This window comes from Nannospalax galili, unplaced genomic scaffold, assembly GCF_000622305.1.
Source record: "Nannospalax galili isolate Female #2095 unplaced genomic scaffold, S.galili_v1.0 scaffold312, whole genome shotgun sequence".
NCBI classification, from domain to species: Eukaryota; Metazoa; Chordata; class Mammalia; order Rodentia; family Spalacidae; genus Nannospalax; species Nannospalax galili.
In genome coordinates, this window is record NW_008335967.1 from 6,640,409 (window position 1) to 6,665,405 (window position 24,997).

Below are 24,997 nucleotides of genomic sequence, written 5' to 3' on the forward strand. Positions count from 1 at the left end.
CTGTTTTTTTCCTGTGGCCATTTATGCCTTTGACAGCTATTTATTTATTTATTTATTTATTTATTTAATTTATTTATCAGCAGCTGCTCTAAGGTTGATGTTATGCATTTTAAGCTATCACAGATAACCTTCAAATAACTTCATGCTACTTTACATGTAATGTAAGAGCCTAACAACAGTAAGTCTTTATTTTCCCCTTCTGTGCTTTTAGTTATTATTGTAATATGTATGTAATATTTCATAACTTTACAATTTCAAAATTATATTTGCTTTAAACACTGTTATTGTTCTCTAGCACATTTTTATTTATGACAATCTCAGACTTAGTACAGACAATGAATTGTTTTTCCTGCAGAACTGGAATACGTTTCTGAAGAGGTGCTTTGTGGGTATATTTACTGTGGGCAAGGACATTGTCCTACAATCAACCACCGAGGTCTTCAGATTCAATTCAGCTTTTTTTGATTGTCTGAATAATGTTCTAGTAAAATGATCCAGTCAAGATGTCATGAACAGTTGGTTGTCATGTCTCCTTGATTTCCTTTGACTTGGGACAATTCCTTAGTCTTTAATTTTGGGGCCTGATGTGAAAATTAGGCAAGCTTTATTGTAGACCATCTATCAGTTTGGGCTTGTTTTAGGCTTCCTATTGAGCTGATCCATGCTGTCCTTCTTTCATTAGATGACGCAGACATGATTGTCTTGTTACTATCTTTGCATCCTCTCGGTGGCATGGCTTTGCTTTGGACAGCTATCCTCTTCTTGGGCTCTGATTGCTTTGGGCTCCACGAGAGACCACACCTTCTCAGTTTGCCTTCCTTTTCCTACTTGGATCCACTTTGCAGTCTTCTTCCTTGGGGATCACTTAGCCACCACTCTTTGGCTGCAAACCAAAGCAGGCTGCTGTATTGAGCAGATAATCTGTCCACACTTGAATTGATACCTTGCTCTGGCTTCTGTACCAGTTTCCCTAGCATGGATACTGGCTCTGCTTGGCTGATCTAATAGCTTTTGGGCTGAACTATATGGGAAGGAGAAAAGGAAAAGTCAGGGAAGGGGATTCAATTGCCTTTTAAAGAAACTGAAACCCCAGAAAAATATATTTTATATTTTCTGCATTAGTGATGTAGCTAAATTGGTAGTGTGATCGCTCCCTGCACCCCAGAAGGCAGGCATGGTGGGTCATGCCTGTAATCCCAGCACTCAGGAGGTGGGGGCAGGAGAATTAGAAATTCAAGGTCATCCTTAGCACCATGGCCAATTCAAGGCCATCCTGGGATACATGAAACTCGATTCTGTCTCAATAAAACAAAATAGTATTTTTTATTTTCCCACAAAGTGGCCAGTTTGGGTGTGATTTCTTTTTGTTTACCTATGTGGGGGGTTCCCATTGGGTTTCGACTCTAAGTCTTAGCCATTCAGCCACAACAGCTTTGGACTCTTTTTGTTTAGGTCTGAGTTTTCATCTGAACTATTTCAGCATGAAAGCCTCTAACATTTCTTGATGGACAGATCTACTGATTGCTGAATTTTCTAAGCTTTTCTTTCTCTAAGAAAGTCTTTATTTTGCTTTCATTAAATTTATTTTTCTTAAATACAAAATTATAGGCTGACTGCTATTTATTTATTATTTATTTTGCTTTTGGTTCTATGAAGCAGGGTCTTGTGTAGCCCAGGCTGGCCTCCAATTGGCACTCCTCCTGCCTCTACCTCTCAAGTGCTAGGATTGCAGGTATGCACCACTATGTCTTCTGCTCTACATGGTTTTAGGCAAGTAGTGCTGAATGCTTTCTTTCCTTTTGTTTGCAGTTATTAGCTGTCATGTGGTTGCTGGGAATCCAACCCAGGTCCTCTGCAACAGTATCCAGTGCTTTTTAAGACTGCTGTAGTTTGAACCTGGGTTCCTGCTCAGACTTGGCAAGTACTTTAGCACTGAACATTATCTCCAGGCCTAACACTGTATTTTATTTAGTTATGATCCCTGTTTTATAGGCATATATAAAATAATTATCAAGTGAAAGAATGTACCATTAAAGAGGTTACCACATGGAGCCAGCTATGGTAGTGCACACCTTTAATCCCAGCACTCAGGAGGCAGAGTCAGAGTCAGGTGGATCTCTGTGAGTTCAAGGCCAGCCTGGTTTATATAGTGAATTGCAGGCAGCTGGGGCTACAGGGAGCCCTGACTCAAAAAGACAAAAAAAAAAATTACCACATGGGATGGAGAGATGGTTCAGTGGCTAAGAGCACTGACTTTTCTTCCAGAGGACACAGGTTCTGTTCCCAGCACCCACATGATTGCTAACAATGCTCTGTAACTTCAGGTCCAGGGATCTGATACCCTCTTTTGGCCTCCATGCATTTACATGCACATAGTGCACTCTGATACATGCAGGAAAAACACTCATACACATAAAATGAAAATAAATCAAGAAATTACCATATGTTGACACAACTCAGGGTTAGGAAAGATTAGTCAGATCTATAACAATGTTTCCCTAGGCCATTCGTTTTGCTTATAAAAGTTCAATCTGTTCATGATTGTTGATGAATAGGCATGAAAGCAAGCTTTTAATAATTATAAAAACATTTTAGTGCTAGCTGAAACAAGAGGAAAGAGATAAATGAGGTTTTGGAAAATCTTTAGACTTCATATTTTCCCTAAAGACCATCTTATAAAAGTTTAAAACTTCATTTTACATAATTGTTGTTCACTTTATGTGGTATAATGTGACATTTTGATTCATATATGATCAAATCAGAAAAATAAGTAAATTTGTTACTTAAGCTTTTATCATTTATGGTGAATACATTCAAAATCCTCTCTTTTAACTATTTTGATATACACAGTGCATTATTTTTAACTATATTTACCCTACTACACCACAGAATGTCATCTTTCTTTTTATGGACCACCATATAGATCACTTGAAGAAAATTTAAAAGCACTTATATACATGGTCTGTAATGCTGATAGCTGTAAAGTCTTCAGTGGATTCCAAAGTAGATATTGTAAGTGCAGCCTTCTGGGTCTAGTAATTCTCAAATATATCATGTAGTACCACTGCACCTACGAAAGCATGACCAGTGGTGAGACTTAGAAAGAAAGGATCTTCATTCCATGTAATGTGAAGTTCAGAGAAAGGCAGTAAGCTGGTCATCCACAAAGCCAATGAAGCTGAGTCTCTTTTCCCACTCCACAGTGCTCAGGACCTTCTTGTTAGTTGTTTCATGACTGCAGTGTGGCTTACTTCACCTCCAGCCTCCTTCCTGCTCACTTATAGGATAGCAGAATATGGGGAAGCACACTTATTAAAGGTAGAAAGCTTCCCTTAAACCCCACAGTCAAGACTTTCACTGATGCTGTTTAGGTTGTACTTTGCCTCAAGGTCATGCACATGTAACTGCTGGGAAGGAGAGAACTTTGGGTGGAGATTGTAGGAGCTATTCAGCATCACCTCACTGAAGTGTATTTGAACTGCCAGTCATTGATCCATATTTAAAAGGGAGTGGATTTGAAGGCTCCAAATACAAAGAAATGATACATGTTTGAGGAAATGGAAATTATAATACTTTGATTTAATTATTACACAATATATGCCTTGAGTTATCACACTGTATCCTCCATAAATTAAAAACTTCCCTGGGCTGGAGAGATAGCTCAGCAGGTAAAGGCACCTGTAGCCAAGCCTGATAATCTGAAATTGATCCTTGGGATTCACATGGTAGAAGAAAAGAACCAACTCCTGAAAGTTGTCCTGTGACATCCATAGGCACACACCGTGGCATGGAATAAAAATGTAAAAATGTAATGAAAACTTTCCTGCCCCCATTTCCCCATGAAACACTAAACTACCAGGAAAGAGTATATGTTAGGTTAACTGAAGTTTTAAGCTCACTAGAAAATTCTGTTCCATAATATAAGAAACATATAGAATTACTGGGGTATGTCACTTAGGATGGTTAAAATTATCACCAGATTTTGCATTAACATATTTTATTAGAGTGTATTTTTTGTACATATTAATAGGGCTCATTGTGATATTTCCACACGTATGTAGTATGTATTATCAAATAAAGCCTCCCATTTCACCACCACCCCATCTCTAATGATCAGTATTCCATTTTTAGATTAACTTTTTAAGTTTCTACATATGCGAGAACATGCTGTACTTGTCTTTTCTGTGTCTGGTTTATTTCACTTAACAGGATGTCCTCCAGTTCCATCCATCTTGCTGCAAATGATAGGGTTTCATTATTCTGGGTTTTTTGGTCATTTTCTGACAGGGTCTTCCTGTATCCCCAGCTGGCCTGGAACTTACTATGTAGACCAGACTTGCCTCGAACTCACAGAGATCCTCCTGCCTCTGCCTCCCAAGTGCTGGGATTAAAGGCATAGGCTACCATGCCTGGCAGTTTCATTATTCTTTATGGCTAAATAATATCTTGTTGTGTATCTATAACATATTTTCTTTATTCCTTCACTGTTGATGGTCATCTAGGCTGATGCCATATCATAATGACTGTGAATAGTGCCACACTAAACACAGCTATACAGGTATTTCTTTTGTATGCTGATTTCATTTCCTTCAGATTTATACTCAGTGAAATAGCTGGATCACATGGTAGCTCTATTTTCAGTTTTTTGAGGAACCTTCACACTCTTCTCCATTGTGGTAGTCCTAATTTATACACCTTCTAGTACTATTTAAGAGTTCATTTTCTCTACATACCAGTGTTCGGTATTTTTGTTTTGTTTTTGATAGTGGGATAAGATTAATATCTCATTATGGTTCTTTGTGCTTCCCTGATGGCTAATGGTAGTTATTTTTAAGATTTTCAGCCTGTATTTCTTCTTTTGAGATGTATTTGTTCAGACTGTTTCCCCATTTTAAAATTAGATTACTTGTTTTTTGTTACGGTTTTTAAGTTCTTTATATATTTTTTAGATATTAACCCTCTGCCAGGAGACTATATGACAATGGCTTTCTCATTCTGCAGATTATTTTTTACTTTTGCTTGCTTTGCTGTGCAGAACTTTTAGTTTGAAGCTTTTAGTTCTTCCATCTTTTAGGATCTTCTGTTTCTTTCATCAGCACTTTGTAATGTTCATTATATGTAGGTCTTTCATTTTCTTCATTAAATTTGATTGCTGCTACATGAGGAAGAGCTGATCTTCCTAAAACAAGGAACTCTAGATAGACTGACTAGACTCAGCAGATGGAAAAGCACTGGGGAATGGCTGGGGGCACCGACAACACAGTGGACAGTAACAGGGATGACAGAGTATATGGGCTCCAGTGTCGAGGGGGGAGGCTATGGGTGGGTGCCATTTGGAACGTGGGTATATAGATGAATAAGAATTGTTTGGGATGTTCTGTATGAAATACACGCAAAGAATCAATCAACAAAGAAGAGTTATATTTGAGGAAGAAGCATAAAAATTTGCTTCATGTTAATTAGTAGAGGTGAAAAACATTACCATTGAAATCTACCTGATGACTTTTTATCCATGCTCAGGTGCCAAGGATCTCAGAAAGGAACTGACTGTGACTAGTGATAATCAGATATATAGAGATTAGAGATGCATGTGCTAACATCTAAGTGTTAGTTGCATTAAAAATGAGTTTTTCTGTATGAAACAGTATTTTAAAAAATGAAATGGAGATCTTTTTTAAAGGTTAAAACCTCATTTAATTTTATGCCCTATAGGGTTTATACTTGAGTACAGTATTTTATAACTATATTAATTCAACTGTGAGCCTAAAAATTTACAGCCAAGTTTGAAAGAGATGCATCTTTGCTTTGAAAATTGTTTTGAATATGTCAATGCTGTTGTAATGAAATGCTTCTTTTAATCATGTGGTTATTAAATAAAAATTTTTTAAAAAATTACCCTTTATTTATTTTTTAATAGCTATTATGACTGGGATGCTTTTGTGATTTCTTTCTTAAGAAATGTATTATTCATGTATAGAAAAGCAACTGATTTTTGTATGTTGATTTTATATACAGCTGCTTTACCAAATTTGTTTCTCAGTTCAAAGTCTTTTGGTGAAGTCTTTAGGCTTTGCTATATATAGAACCATAACTCCTGCAAATAGGGATCATTTGACTTCCTTTTTTTTTTTTTTTTTGGTCTTTTTGAGACAGGGTCTCCCTGTAGCCCCAGCTGTCCTGGAACTCACTATATAGACCAGGCTGGCCTTGAGCTCACAGAGATCTGCCTGCCTCTGCCTCCCGAGTGCTGGGATTAAAGGCGTGCGCCACCATGCCCGGCTTATACTTTTTTTCTCTTTCCTGATTGTTCTGGCTAAAAATTTAGTACTAAATTGAATGAGAGTGGTGAGAGTATGGGGCTGGAGAGATGGCTCAGAGGTTAAGAGCACTGGCTGTTCTTGCAGGAGACCCGGGTTCAAATCCCAGCACCCACATGGCAGCTAACAACTGTCTGTAACTCCAGGTCCAGAGGATCCCACACTCTCTTCTGACCTTCTTGAGCATTGCACAACATGGGTGCACTTACATACATTCAAGCAATACATGCATACACATAAAATAAGAAGAAATATTTTTTAGAAAAGAATGATGAGAGTGGACAACTTTGTGTTTCTGATTTTAAGGGAAATGCTTACAGCTTTTCCTCATTCAGTACGATGTCGACTATAGATTTCTCATATATAGTCTTTCTTACATTTTTACATAATTTATCCAGGGCTTATCTAATGAAGTGATGTTGAATTTTATCAGGTATGTTTTCTGTGCCTATTGAGACAAGCACATAGTTTTTATCTGTAATTCTGTTTGTGTAATATTTTGGATTTATTGGCTTTCAGATGTTGAAAATCTTTGTATCCATTCCTGGGATAAAGCCAGTTTAATCAGAGTGAATGGTCACCACGTAGTCCAATCTGGCCTCGAACTTACAGTCACACTCCCACCTCTGCCTCCTGAGTGCTGAAATTACGTGTGTGTCACCATGCCTGGTGGTGCTCTCCCCTTAAATTCTTAATAGTAGGAGGAAAAACAATATTAGGTCTTCTTTAAAAAGTTTAATAATTTCAGTATGGAGAACATCTAGTTATTGTATTTTCTTTGCGGGGAGAATTCTTGCTACGGATTCAATCTCATTACATGTTACTGACTTATTCAGGTTGCTATGAAGTCATTGATCAGTTTTGGTAGGTAATATGTACCTAGAAATTTGCCTGCTTCTTCTAGATTTCCCCATTTGTTAGCATACAGTTTTCATAGTAATCTTTAGTGATTCTTTGCATATCTATTATAATGCCTCATTTCTCACCATTTATTATTATTATTTATTATAATTTTGCTTCTCTTTTTTCTTCATTAGCTTAACTCAGGATTTGCTAAATTCATTCATATTAAAAAAAGTTATGGCCAGGCGTGGTGGTGCACGCCTTTAATCCCAGCACTCGGGAGGCAGAGGCAGGTGGATCTCTGTGAGTTCAAGGCCAGCCTGGTCTACATAGTGAGTTCCAGGACAGCTGGGGCTACAGGGAGACCCTGTCTCAAAAAGATCAAAAAAAAAAAAAAAAAAAAAAAAAAAAAAAAAGGTACACCCATCATGGATCATGACTATTTACAGTATTGTCTTCCATCCCAATTCCTCTCATTCCATTTGCATAGAAGATATAATAGGAACTTTTGTAGAAATATGCAGAGTATTCAAACCTTAGTATGATCAAGCCATAAATGAATATAGAGGCTTTTGTGTTAAGCTTGCATCTTTTATAACAGATACATTTGAGGAGTTTAGAAATTATGTGACATCTCCAAAGTCAGACAACCACAAAACTGAGACAAGGGCAAGTTTTCCTGGTTCTTTGAATGAAATAACAGTTCACCTGCCTTTTCTTTTTCATTTTCTATGTTTTATTTTTATTGATGTGTGTGTGTGTGTGTGTGTGTGATGTGTATGTGCCATATGTGCATGTGCACACAGAGGCCAGAACAGGAAGTTGAATCCCCTGGAGATGGAGTTGCAAACCTCCTCAGACACTCACATGCATGTGCTCATACATACATGAGCACACACACATACACATAAATAAAAAAATGAGTAATCATATATGTGCATAAAAATGTCATAACAAAAGCCCTCAGTTTGTATGCTACCTTAAAAAGTTAGTAAAAACTCCCACAAGAATAACTTAAAGCTACTAAATTTAAAAAATAATTAATTAATTAATTTGTTTATTATTTCAAAGAGAGGGTGTACAAGTGTATTGCCTGCATGTACGTGAGTGCACCCACATCATGCAATACAGCGGAGGTCAGAAGAGGGCGTCGGATTCCCCTGGAACTGGAGTTAAGGGTGGTTCGTAGCTGCCACGTGGGTGCTGGGAATTGAATCCGGGTCCTCTGCAAAAGCAGTCAGTGCTCTTAATAAGAGCCATCTCTCCAGCCCATTTTTTAGTATTTTTAATTGTGTGTGTTTGTGAGATAGCCAGAAAGAGGGTGTGAGTCAGAAGAAGGTGATTTTATATAGTAGTGAAAACTGGAAATGAATTATTCAGACACTAATATCTTGAACAATTGGATTTGTTAAGCTTATTCATGTAGCAGAGTTGCAAAGTCAAATCTTAAAACCATTTATTAAAAATAGGATTTAATTTGACAACTTCTCTGGCTAACTAATTCTCGGGAACCTGAGAATAAATTTAAAAAAATTATTTATTATTATTTTTTTATTTTATGTGTATGTGTGTATTGCCTGCAAGTAGGTAAGTGCACCCATGTCATGCAATGCCCACGGAGGACAGAAGAGGCTGTCAGATCCCCTGGAACTGGAGTTACAGACAGCTGTTAGCTGCCATGTACCCATATGACTGGGATAAAATTTTGTTTATTGTTTTTATTTTATGTGCATGAGTGTTTTGCCTGCATGTATGTAAGCACACCCTTGTTGTGCAATGCCCATAGAGGTCAGAGGACAGAAGAAGGCTTCAGATTCCCTGGAACTGGAGTTGCAGACAGTTGTTAGCTACCATGTGGGTGCTGGGAATCTAATCCTGGTCCTCTGCAAGAGCGGTCGGTGCTCCTAACCACTGAGCCATCTCTCCAGCCTGAGGATAAAAATTTAATTTGAGGGGCTGGAGCTTGGTTTTCAGAACCCACATGGTATCTTGTAACTGTAACTCCAGTTCCAGCGGTAATCCAATGCCCTCTTCTGGCCCCCATGGGTACTACACGCACGAGGTATACTTACATGGAGCCATACATTCATACACATACAATGAAAATAAGCAAAATATTAAAAATATACACATATAATTTAAGTTTAGCCTTAACTTTATACACATTTTAAATTGATAGTTTTAAAATGAATTCAGATTTATGTATATAGACTGGCTGATATTTTGAAGGTATAATAGAGAATGACAATTTGGAAATACAATTTAAACTTCCCTAAAAAACTCATATAAATTTCTTAGGTCTAGTTCTAACAACTCATGAAAACAAGTTAGGTTCTGTTTTGCAATAATTTCTTCAGTACCATTTTTGCCCTTTAAGGAGTGCTGCTTAGTTAGCAGAGGACAGGGCTCAAGTACTATCAGTCAAACTGCTGGCCAAATTTAGAGCTAGTGAGTGGGAAGGTTGGCAAAGACCATGTTCGGTGAAAATTCAAATCTTTTTCCCCCTTCTGTGTAGTTTGGCACACAATACAGAGAAAAGCCTTTTTGTTGATAAATTTGGAAACTCTAAATAATGTAGTTAAGTAATGCAGTTGTTTGATTAGTTTAACAATGTGTTGCCCTATGGTTACCCTTCACTTTAAGTAGCTATGACTTCTTTGTAAAAGATATAAAGTATGTGGACTTGCAAAAGTGGTTATAAAAGTACCTTCAGGTTTTACGGTGTTGTTGACTCATCTTCTCACTTGGGGAAAAAAACCACAAAACCTGGATAGCTATTAAAGCTCTCACCATCCTGTGGAAGAACCAGATGGCCCAGGCTTGTTTGATTATATTACTTGGAATTGTAAAATCAAAGAGTATATTCAGTGACTTCTTAAATCCATGTTTTGATAACCCTTTTGGGTCAGTCTGACCTTAACTAACCAAAGCAGAAAGTAAGTCCAGGTTTCATAGCTCTGTACTTCATGAACTCCAGATAAAAGTTTCCAAACCACATTGCTCTATCAAGGAACTATGTGTGTGTTGGCTTGATTTGTGCTGTGGGTGAAAAAACAGATGAAATAAAACGTCTCAGAATCACTGTAGGAACAGTTTATTTTTGGTAGGAGTTGTTCTATCCCAGACCTTACTTTCATCACTCCTAGCCTTAATCAGTAATGCTAGCAAGCTAGAGTTTACAAATGATTTTAATCCAAAGTTTTCATGACTTTTTCAGTGTAGAAACTTCATTAGTTTCATCAGGAATCTTGCTTGCAAAAGTGATGCCTCCTATGTGAGATGAAAAACTACAGAGAGAAAGGTTGCTGGGTGGAAATCGAAGGGATGTGCTTTGGAGTTGGGTAACTGATTCTGTCATTGGTTGTGAGACCCTGGATGTGTTATTTAATCTTTTTATTTCAAAGCTGTCTCATTTGTAAAAGGAGGGTAGAAATGAAGATGGAAGCGATGGTGATGACAAGGAAGGGCAAAATTATTTGCTCTTGTGAGGAGTAGTCAGTCTTACAAAGTGCTTTTCCAGTGTCTGGTGTATAGCAATTTCTCAGTAAAAGTCATGGCTATTAACATGTTAAAGGCTGAAGGAAACCATTAGGTGGAAAGTCAGGAAGACTGGAGTTTAAACTGGGTTCTGCTGCTTCTGTCAACTCACTGACTTCCCACAGGGCAGTCAGCATCTTGAAACCTCAGTCTCAAGACTGAAAATCCTTAGCAAAGAGTATGTATTAGGTGGGCCAGATGGCATTCAGGATCACTTCTAGCTTTGCGTGTCTGTGAATCTGAGATAGAAATGAGCAGTACAACAGAGGAAAATGCCAGGAGGAAATTCAGAGAAAGATCTAGGGAAGGCTCCATGTCTGCACTCCTCCCTGTGTGGAGAGAGCTTCCATCCCACTGTTAGCTTGGCTGGAGCTTGCTCTCTGCATGTGTCAGTTTATATGTCACTCTTTGTATTCTAGTGTCACATCTTAAAAAAAATATTACTCCTCTACTCCTAACACCTGAGACTGAGTCACAGGTAACCACTCAATCAAAGTTTTCTCATTTAATTAGTAACTATTTATGGATGTCCACAGTATACAAGTCCAATTTCAGGTTCTGGGAAATAGCAGTGGGTTAGCCAAGTAGAAATTTTTCTCTTATGCATTTATATTTTAGGATGAATCTGATAGCAAACAAGTCAACAATCACAAAATCATGCCATAGAAATTAAAATTATTTGCATGTGTGTTGCATGTGCATGCATAGGTATATGCTTGTTCACGTATGTGAGGGTCGGTACACATGTGTTGGAGTGCCTTTACATGTTTGTGCATGTTCGTGTAGAGGCCTGAAGTAGACATTGGATATTTTCCTTTATCACTCTCCACTCTATTTATTGAGGTGGGGTCTCTTGCTAAACCTGCAGCTTTCAGAATCTGGGTGATATAACTAGCCTAGCTTGTGCCAGGGGTCCCCCTGTTTCTGCCTCTCAAGTGCTGCGATTACATGCAGCTACCATAGCTGCTTGGATTTTACATGGGTTCTGGGGATCTGAACTCTGGTCTTCATGCTTGAAAAGCAAGCACTCTAGCCATTGAGCCATCTCCGTAAGCCCAAGAATTAAATGTTATAAGGAAAAAAATCTGGGAAAAGATGAAGAGCCACTGGGACATGTGACCATAGACAGGACTGTTTGGGAAGTCTCTCTGAGGATTATTTACTGAAAGAATTGAAAGACAAAGCCAGAAAAACGAGATAAACATTTCAGGGGTGGTCAAGTAGGACAGTTTGGCTGGAAAGGAGAATTTATATTGAGGATAACAAGATATAAATTTGCAAAGATGTGTTGTTCAATCCTTGCACAGTCACTCAGGCAATGGCCTTTAATCAGGGGCGGTGAGGAGCCATCCGATGTCCAGGAACATGACATATAGTGTAGACTTACAAAGCCTTCTTTTTCCCTTTCACCTTTTCCCCTCTTCCTTCCCCTACTATAGACAGATGGAGGAGAGTGGGTGACCTCTCAGGGATGACTTCTGTAAGAACGAGAGCACTAGGACAGGAACGAAAAGGAAAGGACGTGTGGGAGGCAAAGCATCAACGGAGTCCCAGGCCAAAGGCATGTGAAATGGGAGGGTGGGCGAGGTAGTCTGGTCTTGACAGGGTGGCACTGAGGAGGGCAACCGGGGGAGTGGCAGCCCCAGGAAGAAAGGAGCCAGGAGCAGAGCCAGCTTCTCTCTTGATTTTAATGAGCAACTCACCCCCTTCCTGACTCATTCTTCCTGTTTTGCCAAATGATTTTCTTTCCATACCATACAATGCTCTATTTAAATGGTTGATGGATGCGAATTCATTTTAGCAGCCTACCTACTCTGTTTCAGTTACTTTGTGATTTGCATTGAAGTAATTTCTGAATTAACTCCCGAGTTCATGTTTCATGTTCAGAAGATAATTCTCTGTTGATCACACTGCAGGTTAACAATAAATTGGAGAGAACTGCCAACACTTCTCCTTCCTGTGCTTTCTCTGGGCTTATCATCTTCAATTTCTTTCTATAAATGTATTCCTTCTTTTCTATAAATGTGCTCAATTGACTTCTTGCCTACAAAAACATTTCTCAGCCTTTTATATGTTGTCAAGCTTCTGGACACCACCTCCCACCTGCCCACGGAGTCACTCAAAGGCTGTTTTGAACAGTCTCTACTTGGGTGTTCCAGTAACACAGCCAACTTACCCTTTCCAGAGTGTATCATTTCCTTCCGCCGTCCTTCTCTTTCTCCCGTGTCCTGTCCAACACTCCCTTTCTGCTGAATCCTGCCTCTAAATGACTGGCACCATCATCTGCTCAGTTGGCCAGAATTTGAAAATTATCTTTGGCTTTCTCTTTACTACTCGATGCACTTTCTTTTCTTTTAGCCTACAATCTCCCTTTCTCTTTTTCTCTTCATTGCCTCTCTTACTTATTATCGCTGATATTGAAACTCTTTAATTAGTCTTTCGATATCTACCCTTGGTTTGGATTTCCCAGCCCATTTTTCATTTGCCCGCCAGAGTTGCTCTTTTAGTGTCACATTTGTTCCTGTTTCTTCCATGGTTAACAGAGTCCTCTGGGGCCAATGTAATGGCTCAGTGAGTAAAGGCACTTGTTACCGAGCCTGATGACCTGAGTTCAATTCCTGGAACTCACATGATGGAAGGAGAGGACTGACTCTCACAAGTTGTCCTCTGACCTCCGAGCATGTGCTCCCTCTTGTCAATTCTCCTACATAGAATAAAGTGTAATAAAAAAGAGCACCTTTGGATTCCCCACTGTTTCCTTGCTATGTGAGGCCACTCACGTTTTAGCCCCTCACTTGCTCTGAGCTCATTCTTATTGTTCCCCATTGGAGCCTTGGCGCTGGTCTCACTGAGTTACACTGCTACCCAAGTGCAAGGCATCCTCTCTGGCCACGTGACTTTGCCCACTGTGCCCTCTCTATGTAGGGCCCTCTCAGCTTCTCCCTTGAAGGCTTATTCTCACTTGGACCTAGGTTGGATGTGATCTATACGAGATGGACTACCTCTGACCATTGTTCTCTCCCTCTTTCTGTGTGCTTCCAGAGCCCCAGAGGCACTTAGTATCTGCTAGAATGACCTTTTTTCCCGGGTCTGTCTTTGCTTTAAGACAATCTTATCTGCTTTGGCTGCATAACCTTCAGATGATCATTGCTTATGTTTCATCTTCTCTGATTCTGTTCTTGACTTTTTATTTATTTATTTATTTATTTATTTATTTTATTTAGTGTGTGTGTGTGCTTTGCCTGCATGTATGTAATTTCATCCACATCCTTCAGTGCCTGCAGAGGACAGAGGAGGGTATCAGAGCCTATAGACCTGGAGTTGTGGACAATTGGTAGCCACCATGTGGGTGGTTCGAATTGAACCCCGGCAACATTTTTATTTTAATCCTTTATGCCGTGATGTTTTCTGGTTCTCTTTTTTTTCTGGAAATTGTTTCTGTCTTCCTGAAATCATGTTTCTGGCCCCCAATCCCACCTCACCTAAACTCTCTGATGGTGCCTCCAAATGTTGGCCTTGGCTCCTGTCTTTTCTTTGCATTCTCACTAGGTCACACCAGGCACACTGAGACTACATTTTTATTTTAATCCTTTATGCCGTGATGTTTTCTGGTTCTCTTTTTTTTCTGGAAATTGTTTCTGTCTTCCTGAAATCATGTTTCTGGCCCCCAATCCCACCTCACCTAAACTCTCTGATGGTGCCTCCAAATGTTGGCCTTGGCTCCTGTCTTTTCTTTGCATTCTCACTAGGTCACACCAGGCACACTGAGACTTGAAACCATATGCTAGTGTGTAGTATCAATAGTAGTACTGATTTGGCATCATCATGATAGGGCCATTTCTAACTCCCTTAGCACTTAGAAATTAAATCTCCATGAATGTGAGGCCTCAGATACTTTTGGTGTTTACCAATATTTAGCAAATGAGCTAGTTTGGGGAGAAGAGAAATTTAATTTTGGAATCACTGAACTTGAATTGCCAATGATTAATTAGGTTAGAAAGTCCTAGAAGTAATTTAAAAAATCATGAAGTCATAAAGTCACAGAATTCTACATTTAGAACAACTTTAACATTTATATTTTTAACTTCTCTCCCAGGATAATATCTTCACAGATATTCTTAAAGTTTTAGGGGGCAATATAGCACCCCCTTCCTCATCTAAGTTTGGAATCAATTGAGAAGTAGAAATCTGGAAACTGAAATAGTACCAGATATAGTTGATATAAGATGATGATTTAGGAGTAGTGACCAAGACTGGTAGTTTTTTTCTTTTGTTCCCAAATCAGATAGATTTACCCCTTAGTTCCTGCTCGACTGAACTCCTGCAGATTTCCCTCTAGAGCAGATGAGAATGTATATGTCATACATTCAGATTAGGGCAGTGTGGCGTGGGACCTGAGTTGGAGACCAGACCTGGTTCTGGTTCTCCGAATATTCTATCAGGTATGCTCCTCCTGCTGAGGAGTTGGTGCGGGGGAGAAAAGGAGAGGGAGAGGGAGAGGGAGAGGAGAGGGAGACAGAGACCCACAGGATTTTTAAATGGTTTCTAGGGAGCCAAGGGAATGAAACGTCTCCATTAAAAGTAATCTTTATACAGCATCTAGCTTGGTGTTTTCTGTACTGCCGAGTCTGTTGACTTTGAGAAACATCTTGTTTCATTTTGGGAAGAATTAGGTATTAGAAGTTTGTTTCTTATATAAAAGCACCTCCTCAGTATGTTGTGTACTCAGTTCCTTCTGCCACACTCACAGGGAAGTACTTAATCACAGTTACTATTTTATTTTGGACCCTTCTGCGTATCACTCAATTGTTCCGTGACACTGTGTAGTCTCATCCCTTCCTGTTCCCATCCCTGACACTCCCTTAGTTGCTATCTTTTAAGAATTCCCTATGTGTATGCTCCTCATAGAGTTGGTTAGGCTGTATTTATCCATCACTGAGCCAGCACAATCGTCTGAGGGCAAGGGAGATGATCTCTAACTAATAGCTTACCTGCATCACATACGCTCTTATACTGAACTCCATCCTTGTCCTGGTCCTGACGTTTCCCTTTAAGTATCAGTGTGAAAGAAAGCTACAGAAGACAATGGGAACATGTGAGCACTAGATTTAATACTTAACACCGAGTTAGAATCAGTGGGATGGGAATCAGCGGAGAAAGCATCACCCTCTAGTGTCTCCCTGGTATCCAGGTTCAAGATAAGCCTCTTGCATGGAGATGGTTTGGAGATGCCCAAACCATTTGAGTTCCAGTTTGCTTCATTGTGGAGGATCTCTTCATAACATTGCTTGCAAAATGAAGAAGCCATTTTCCAGAACAATAGGGAGTACAAAATGCACCGTGCTGAGACTCCTAAACCCTTGGGGCCTGATTCCCGCTGAGCACCCCTGTCTTCTTGGCTATGCTCACTTGTGGCTAAATGACTGCACACCACTTTGTTTCTGCCCTCTCCCTCTTTGTTTTGATTTTCCCAATGTCTAATCTGTTTCATTTTTCTAAGATTTTCTAATTTGTCTTTGAATCCCATTACTAAAGTCCATTCCGTCCTGCTTCTACCCAGAATCCTCTTCCTCCAAGCAGTACTTCATACTCAATATGGTCCAGAGCTAGAACACATATTCCAAGTATGATATGACTCACGTAGCATCCAGCAGGTTACATCTCCTTCAGAGAAAACATTCACATGGAGCAGCCTTACCCTGCTGAGGCTATAAGAGCCAGACTCACCACTGACCCAGTGTCCATTCTGTGGCTTCAGTGATCTTTCTGTGATCTGACATGTTGACACCTTCTTCACAATGAAATCTTTCTTGAAACTCAGCCTCAGTGACAATGCATCCTCTTAAGTTTGTTCGGCTCTCAGAGCACCTCTCTTAAGAGTCCTTCGGGTATGACATATCCTCATTGCCTCTCGTGATAGTGTTTATACGGCTTCCACCAGCACTCTTCTTCTTGCTCCATCCTCAGTTCCTGGTGGTCCCTCTGGCTGCTGTTGCTGAGTCTCAAATCTGTGATCTCTAGCCACCTTTCTGTTTTGACCCTGGGTCATTTCTAATCAATCACTGCTTGCTGAGTGACTATGCTTGGTGTACCACAGCATCTACCTCTAGCATGTCCAACTTGAAACATCACTTACTTATCCCTCTTACAGTATTCCCAGGCCTCTTTGGTAAATGGCAATATGACTAGTATTCTAGTTTGTCTTCAATTGCTGTGACAAAACACTTTGACTAATACCAACTTGGGGAGGAAAGGGTTTATTTGGCGTACATCTCCCGGGTTACAGTTCATCACTGTGGGAGTCCAAGGTAGGAACTCAGGGCAGGAACCTGGAGGTAAGAGCTGAAGTACAGGCCATGGAGGAATGCTGCTTACTGGCTTGCTCCCCTGGTCCATGCTCAGCCTGCTTCCTTAAACAATACAGGACTACCTGCCCAGGGGTGGCACCACCCATAGTAGACTGGGCCCTCTTATATCACTCAGGAATCAAGAAAATACCCCACAGATATGGCCATAGGCCAGTCCAATGGAGGCAATCTCCCAGTTGAGGCTCTCTCTACCCAGATGTGTCAAGTTGACAATTAAAGTTATCCAGCACAATTTGTCACTCAAATTAGAACTGTGGTGTCTCCCCAGACTATTTTCTTCTTACTCTTTCATCTTTCTGTTATCTATCTATCTATCTATCTATCTATCTATCTATCTATCTATCATCTATATCATCTATCTATCTATCATTATCTATCATCTATCATCTATCTATCTAACATCTATCTATGTATCTTTTATCAACTATCTGTTTTTTGTTCATTAAAAAATTAATGTATTTTCCATTTATTCTGTGTGCATGATTTATGTGTATGGTGGGGGATGCATGCCACAGCACATGTGTGGAGAACAGAGGGCAATCTTGTGGATCCAGCTCTCTCCTCCTACCTTTATGTGGTTCCAGGGATCAAACCCAGGTCACCAGACTTGTGCATCAAGTACCTTTACCTGCTAAGCTATCTTGTAAGCCCTTTTCTGTGAATAGTAAATAATAACCATTCAAGATGTATTTTGACATAAAACTAAATATAAAGTGAAGTTAGAGTTATTTCAAATTTTGCCATATTATGAGGCCTGTATTTTTATTGTGCTACTTTAAGTCCACAGGATGGAAAAGTATATGAAATGCATCTATACTACCCGAGAACTATGCATTCAGTGAGTTAGCTGTTTTCCAGCTTTGTAGAATCCATTGACTTGATGACCATGATATTTCCATTCTCATCCATACTGAAGAAATACTGAATACAAACCCTATCTCCTCCCAATTTTGTGGAACTTTTTTCACTTTCCCTGAGTCATGACATACTTCTCTGGTTTTGCTCTTTGTTTGCTGTCTACTTCTTGTATTGTGGGTAATGTATGGTGGTTTGTATGCTGGTGGGATGCCCAGTCAGGACAGTGGCCGCCAGAGTAGGGAAGAGGTACACCTTCCAGAGCTGAGTGTTGTGTGGTATGCATGGTCCCTAGACTTGACCTACATCCTGGCTGAGTGGAAAGCAGGGAAGAGTTCTGGCTTTGTGGGAGTTCTGTGGGAAGCTAAAGCACAGTGACACAGGAACAGAAACTGTCAATATGTGGTGATCTTGGTGACAGGCATGTCATCAGAAAGTGGATGATCAGGTCTCAGGCAGTGAGGGTCTGTCTGCACAACTGAAGGAGAGAGAAGACTACCATAAGCAATGAAGGAGCCAAGATTAGGCTTCGAGTTGCCAGAATTAGCAAATAAAAGCATAGCATCTCCAGTTAAATGTGAATTATTTTATTTTTTATTTTTGGTCTTTTTGAGACAGGGTCTCCCTGTAGCCCCAGCTGGCCTGGAACTTATTAAATAGACCAAGTCGGCCTGCCTGCCTCTACCTCCTGAGTGCTACAGTTAAAGGTGTCTGCCACCACATTTTATATAAATTTGTTGTTTAGTTTAAGTGTGTCCTGTGCAATATATGGAATACACCTAAGCTAAAATTTATTGTTTTATCAGAAGTTTAATTGGGCATCTCATCCTTTATGTGGCAGTCTTAATCTAGATAGAACTAGAAAATAATGTGGAGTTACAGCTCTATGTTTTAAACTAAGATAATAATTGACATATAAGAGAGCTTCTTTTTTCATTTATTTTTGGCTTTTATTAGTTGTACAAAATAATAGGTTTCATTATGACATTTTCATACATGTATATAATGTACTTTGATTATAGCCACCTCCTTATTACCATCTCTTCTCCCTACCCTTCTTCCGCTGGCCCCCTTCCTCTTCCTACATAGTTCATAACAGGGGTCTTCTGAGGATTAAAATACTTTGTATACTGTAAGTGCACAGGCAGATAATATCCCATTCTATCTCTACACATTCTATCTCCACACAATGCTTTTCCTTCATTTTGAAAGTATAGCATTTAAAATTAATTAGATTGCTGTCAAAAATAAAACAGCACAAAAGAATGAATGAATTGTCTTGAGCTGTGATACTGGTCTTCTACTTTTAGACTCATATTGAACTGAAACCATGACATTGACTCTACTGAGTCTTCAGCTTGCTGACTGAAATCATGGGCTTCTTAGTCTCCATATTTTCATAAGCCAAGTCCTTAAAAGTAAATCAATCACATGAAATTCTCCCTTCCTCACTCAAAATCTGTGCTTATCTATTTACATATAATTGTAGGAAAACAGATGTACCTATAGTTACAGGTAAGTAGAGGATATAGGGAGATTACATCTATATATCCCACTGGGCCTGTTTCTTTGGAAAACCCAGATGAATACAGATTTTAATAGAAAGAGTGGCTCCAAATAAAATTTTAAGTATGAATTTTCTGAATTGGTTCTGGAATTATTTTGTGATATTTTTAGACATAATGACCGTTTCTGTTATTTAAAAAATCATAGATAGTACACGGTATGATCTGGCAGTAGAGAGATGCAAAATATCTCCACTGTATGTTCTAAATCAGCTACTCGTAAGATTGAAGGATATGCGTGACCCTACACATGATACATTCAAACATATAACTGATGTGTGATAAATATAGATACATAGTGGGGTTATGTAATTAACAGTGAGGTTGCCTGGTTGCTCACAGTGTCACTGGACAAAGTGCTGAAAGAGCAGAAGAGCTCAGGGATTCAAATTCTCAGCTCTAGAACTGTTTGTTAAATGACCTTAGAGCTTCTGTGTGTGCTTTGAGAGACTTTTCCAGAGCCACAAGATTGAGAGTGCTGAAAATCAAATGCAGCATCTCCATACAACGCAGAGTAAACTCCCAGCTCCACAAGGTTTCTGTTTAAATAGCGGCATTGATTGGGAAAGAACAGGATCCTGTAATTTGAAATGAGGTTGTAAGGAAGATGGTGAATCTGGGAGGTACTGAGCCCTGGATTCTAAGACTTCTTTGTCAGTGAGAGAAGCTAACCCATCCCCAGTGGCTGTGGCCACTCCATCTAATTGGGGACTGCAAGAGGAAACTGCAGTGCCTTGAGGCAGGTGCTGTGCAAGACAATGGTGCCTCTTCCCAGCACCCACTCCTAAAAACTCCCTCAAGGTAAAGAACAACATGTAACCTATGAAAAAGTATACTCCAAAAGAACTTATTGATTTTTGTAATTTATAAAGGCATAAATCTGAGAAATACAGAGTGGATACTTGCAGCATTACTACACTGGCATTTTAACTACCTGAACAAATAAAAGCCTAACTCTTAAATGTTGTTTTTAATAGTGGGCTGGAACTCGGCGGATACCTGTTCCCCTAGGTATCTCTGGGAACTATCTGCCTCCTGGAACTGTGCTGATAGAATTGTCCTGTTGGAACTCTGTCTCTGGAACTGAGTCCTGAGTCCAGCCCCACTCAGTTTTATTCAAAATGGTTTCTCCAGCTAAACTGGGAAGTACAAGCTTGGCTCCACCCTAATTTTTTTTGGGGGGGGTCTTTTTAAGACAGGGTCTCCCTGTAGCCCCAGCTGTCCTGGAACTCACTATATAGACCAGGCTGTCCTTGAACTCACAGAGATCCTCCTGCCTCTGCCTCCCGAGTGCTGGGATTAAAGGCGTGTGCCACCATGCCTGGCCTTCCACCCTGATTTTAACAGACCATCTGGCCTTTTCATCCCTAGTTCTAGAATATATCATTCATCCAAGGTCACACATCCTTCCCAGACTCCACTGTGTCCATTGGAGATGGTGCATTTGCTTTCAACACTTTGATATGTTAATTCTCAAGCATACTCAACATTCATTCATTGGTTCATTCATTATCTTTTTGGATAGACTACCAAATTGAGGTTGCCTAGGAAAAGTGATCAGGTGGGAAGGTAACAAGACACAAGAACACATGGTTTTGCTGGGATTCATTAAAAATCATTGGTCTAGATCATGTCCATGTATAAAAATCATTCCTACAGATACTGAAAGTGTGGCATAACAATAGAAAGGATATGAAGTTAAAAGGGAATGAATCTGTTGACATGGGCTCAATCAATCTAGAGATTCTATACTTATTACTGCAGCTCAGAGAGTTAGGAAACACTCTTAATTGGTTAGCTGGCTCAAATAAACCCAAAAAGGTAGATGACGGTGAGCAAATAAAAGCTGTCAACTTTTTTTTGCGTGTGTCTTTTTTGAGACAGGGTCTCCTTGTAGCCCCAGCTGTCCTGGAACTCACTATGTAGACCAGGCTGGCCTCAAACTCACAAAGATCTGCCTGCCTCTGCCTCCCAAGTGCTGGGATTAAAGGCGTGCACCACCAACGCCAGGCAAAAAGCTGTCAACTTTTGTTGGCATGATGTACAGGAAGAGATTCAAAGGTTTAAGGGATTAGAAGATCAGATGTATCATTTCAACCTGCTCACCCCCACTGGAAATATTCAGAAGACACAGCTTTCATATTGCTGAGAGAGAAATTTGTGAGGTGAACCTCAACATCCTTAAAGAACTTCGTCACAGTTTATATTTTCTAAGATAAATATAATTTATGCATCATGGAATTATATCATCATGGCCACCACAGATTACAATGCTTCCTTCTTAGGCAATTCCACTCCCTGTGTGGACTGGCCAGGTCATTCTGCAAGAACTAAGTGTTGCTCAGTTAATCTCAAGAATCCATTCTTATGAATTCAAGATACCTATTTTTTTGATGATTTTAAAGTAAGAAAAAGAAATGAATTCAATATTTTTGGCAGGTAGTCACACTGAGGGATGATGGTAGAGTCTGTGGGGGTAAGAAGTGAATTTACATGTGGGATGATGGGCTGGCTTAAGTTGTATGTCAAAAGAAAGAGGGAAAATGAGCATTCATATAGGAAATGTAGCCCAACAGCAGAAGCTTGAAACCTGCAGGGGGAAGATCAAACAAGTAAGGATAATTGGGAAATTGAGAGCTGTGTGTCTTACTTTAGAAAGTAATTACAAATGTGGAAAGGAAGGATTAAACTGGATTGGAGTTGGGGTATCCATGGGTAGCCTTGGCTTTTAACACGTACAGCTATCTGGGTAGGTAGAAGATAGAGTGAGAAAACCACTGAAGTTCATACAAAGTAGGTTCCTGAGCCACATCAAGGTTCTGCTAGCAAGGAAGAGTAGAAAGTCTTTGACCTAATAGATTCTCAAAGCAGGGCTGGACAGATGGCTCAGTGATTAAGAGTGCTTGCTGCTCTTGCAGAGTGCCACAGTTTGGTTCCCAGAGCCCAAATCAAGTGGCTTCACAACCTCCTGTAACTCCAAGCTCCAAAGGATCTGATGCCCTCTTCTGTCATCCACAGGTAACTGCACTCATATGCACACACCCACCCTCAACATACCCATAATTAAAAAAAAATCTGAAGGTAGGTTACTTCCATCTCTTAGCTATTGTGAAAAGAGCAGCAACAAACATGGCGGTACAAGTGTCTCTGCAATAGGATGAGTTCTTTGGGTATATGCCAAGGAATGGTATAACTGGGTCAAATCAAATACATAGAGATTAAAGACACATGCAAACATCAAAGTGTTAGTAGCATTAAAAATGTAGGAAACATCATATTTTAAAATGAAATGGGGTCTTCTTTAAAGGGTAAAAACTCATTCAATTTTATGTCTTATAGGGTTTATACTAAGTTCAATATTGTATAACTGTATTAATTCAACTGTGAACCTAAAAATTTACAGCCACTTTCAAGAAGCATCCTTGCTCTGGAATGTGTTACTGAATATGTTAAAGCTGTAATGAAATGCTTCTTCTAATCATGTGGTTATTAAATAAAAAAAAATCCAAGGTAGCTAATGCCTTTAGCTACAGAGCAGTGCTTAAGTTGATATTTCACTGATACTTTGTTTTCATTAACTCTTTGATTTCCTGGGTCTCATCAACTAACTGTTGACCAGGGGTTGATAAATCTTTTTTCTAAAAAAGGCTAAGACAGACAATAAACTTTGTGGTTCAAAAGGCAGGATTTTCTTTTGTTTTGTTTTGTTTTTAACAATAAGAGAAGTATCCTTTTCCTGACCAAGGCAAGTGTAACCTTCCTTGCGTCAATTGTGGTGTATCATGAAGAAGGTAGAGAAGGAGGCTCAGGAGTTCAAGGTCATTCTCAGCTACTTATCAAGTGTGAGGCTAACCCAAGCTACATGAGATTCTCTCGGAAAAAAAGGCAAAAGATTGGCTCATGGGCTGTAATGTGCCTGCTGTAGACTACCCCACCCCATGCAGCTCTTGATGAGCACATCCTGGAAGCTCTTTGGAACCTATACTGCTAGAGCTATAGCAGCTTCCAAACTCCCCAGGGCAGCCGGAACTCATAGCCCTTCTCCCTTGACATTCATTTCCAGAGGGCCACCGGTGTCATCAGATCAAACGGAGTGAGGCACATTTAGGAAACTCCCTGAAGATCTTTTGGCAACTCTGCATTCATTTCAAAAGGCCCAGTTTTCATAACTCTCAGAGATTAAAAATAGAGTTCTGCTAAATTGAGACTGTATTTAAGAATTCACTTGCAATTTTGGCCACTGTAAGAGCTTGGGAGTGCTTTGAAATGTTATAGCGAACCTTTGGGGTCCATTTCATTACTGACTGTTTCACCTAGTTAGTGTTCAGTACTGGTTCAGCTGAATACGATGTTTTCTATGGTCAAGATTAATGATAAACATTATCATGAACATCAACTGTATGTTATAAAATCAGAAAACTGGCCATCAGAGAGATTAAATTGCACATTGTAGGTTACACTAAAGTATCTTAGTCATCTTGGGAAGCTATAAAAAATTTCACAGATTGGGAGACTTAAACACTGACATTTATTCTGTAGTCTTGGAAACTAGGCCATCTAAGGTCAAGGTGCTAAAAGGTTCTGTTCTTAGCAAGGTTCTGTTTTTCTGGCTTTGTGGTGGCTGCCTCTCTATTGTGAGCTCACATACAGAATAAAGGAAGCTTTGGTGACTCTTCGTTTTTTGTTTTTTTTTTAATTTAAATTGCATTTATTTTAAGTGGTAGTGATGGTGAGTATGTGTGCCACAGCATGTGGAGGTCAGAGGACAACTTGGGAGAATTGGTTCTCTCTCCAAAGTATGGGTCCTGGAAATCAAACTCAGGGCATCTTGATGACAAGAGGCTATCTGCTAAGCCATCTCACTGGTCCCAAAGGTGTAGCCCAGGCTGGCCTAAAACTTGTGATCCTCCTACATTGGCCTCTTTAGCATATCCTGTCATGTGCCACCACAACCAGCTCATTCACTTTTTATAACAAATTCTTCTGGGAGATACTTGTGTCAAAATTCTACAAACTCTCGTTTATTTAAAAGAAAATTTGCTCAAAAGCAAACCTCTGTTGTTTAATGAAATCATTCTTTTTTGTTTTGTTTTGTTTTTTTCTCTTTAAGCTCTTTATTTTGAAATAATTATAGATTTATGAGAAGTTGCAAAAATAGTGTTGAAAATCCTGTGTACCTTTTTAGCTGCTTCCCATGGGGACCACGTATCATAGGCAGTCCCTGACTTATGATGGTTTGACTTACAATGTTCAATATCACGATGGTGTTAAAACAATACAGATGCAGGAGAAACGGTAGTTCAGACTGTGAATTTTGATCCTTTTGTAATACCATATTCTCTCTCGATGCTAGAAAGCCCAAGTTAGTCCCAAGAATATTTGGGTTATTACAAGTTTGGGTGATACCTAAACATAGTTATTATGAAATTTGTGTTTTTAAAATTTTTTTTATTTATTTATTTTTACACCCACTTCCCAGATAGCACCCTCCCATAGCCTCCCTCCCCCCACT

General features: G+C 39.5%; 1 protein-coding gene across 1 annotated transcript in view; it reads left to right on the forward strand.

The window, feature by feature from the left end:
* Positions 1–24,997, forward strand: part of Fbxl13 (F-box and leucine rich repeat protein 13) — a 255,421-nt gene that overhangs the window by 45,902 nt on the left and 184,522 nt on the right. The gene's annotated exons all lie outside the window — the stretch shown is intronic.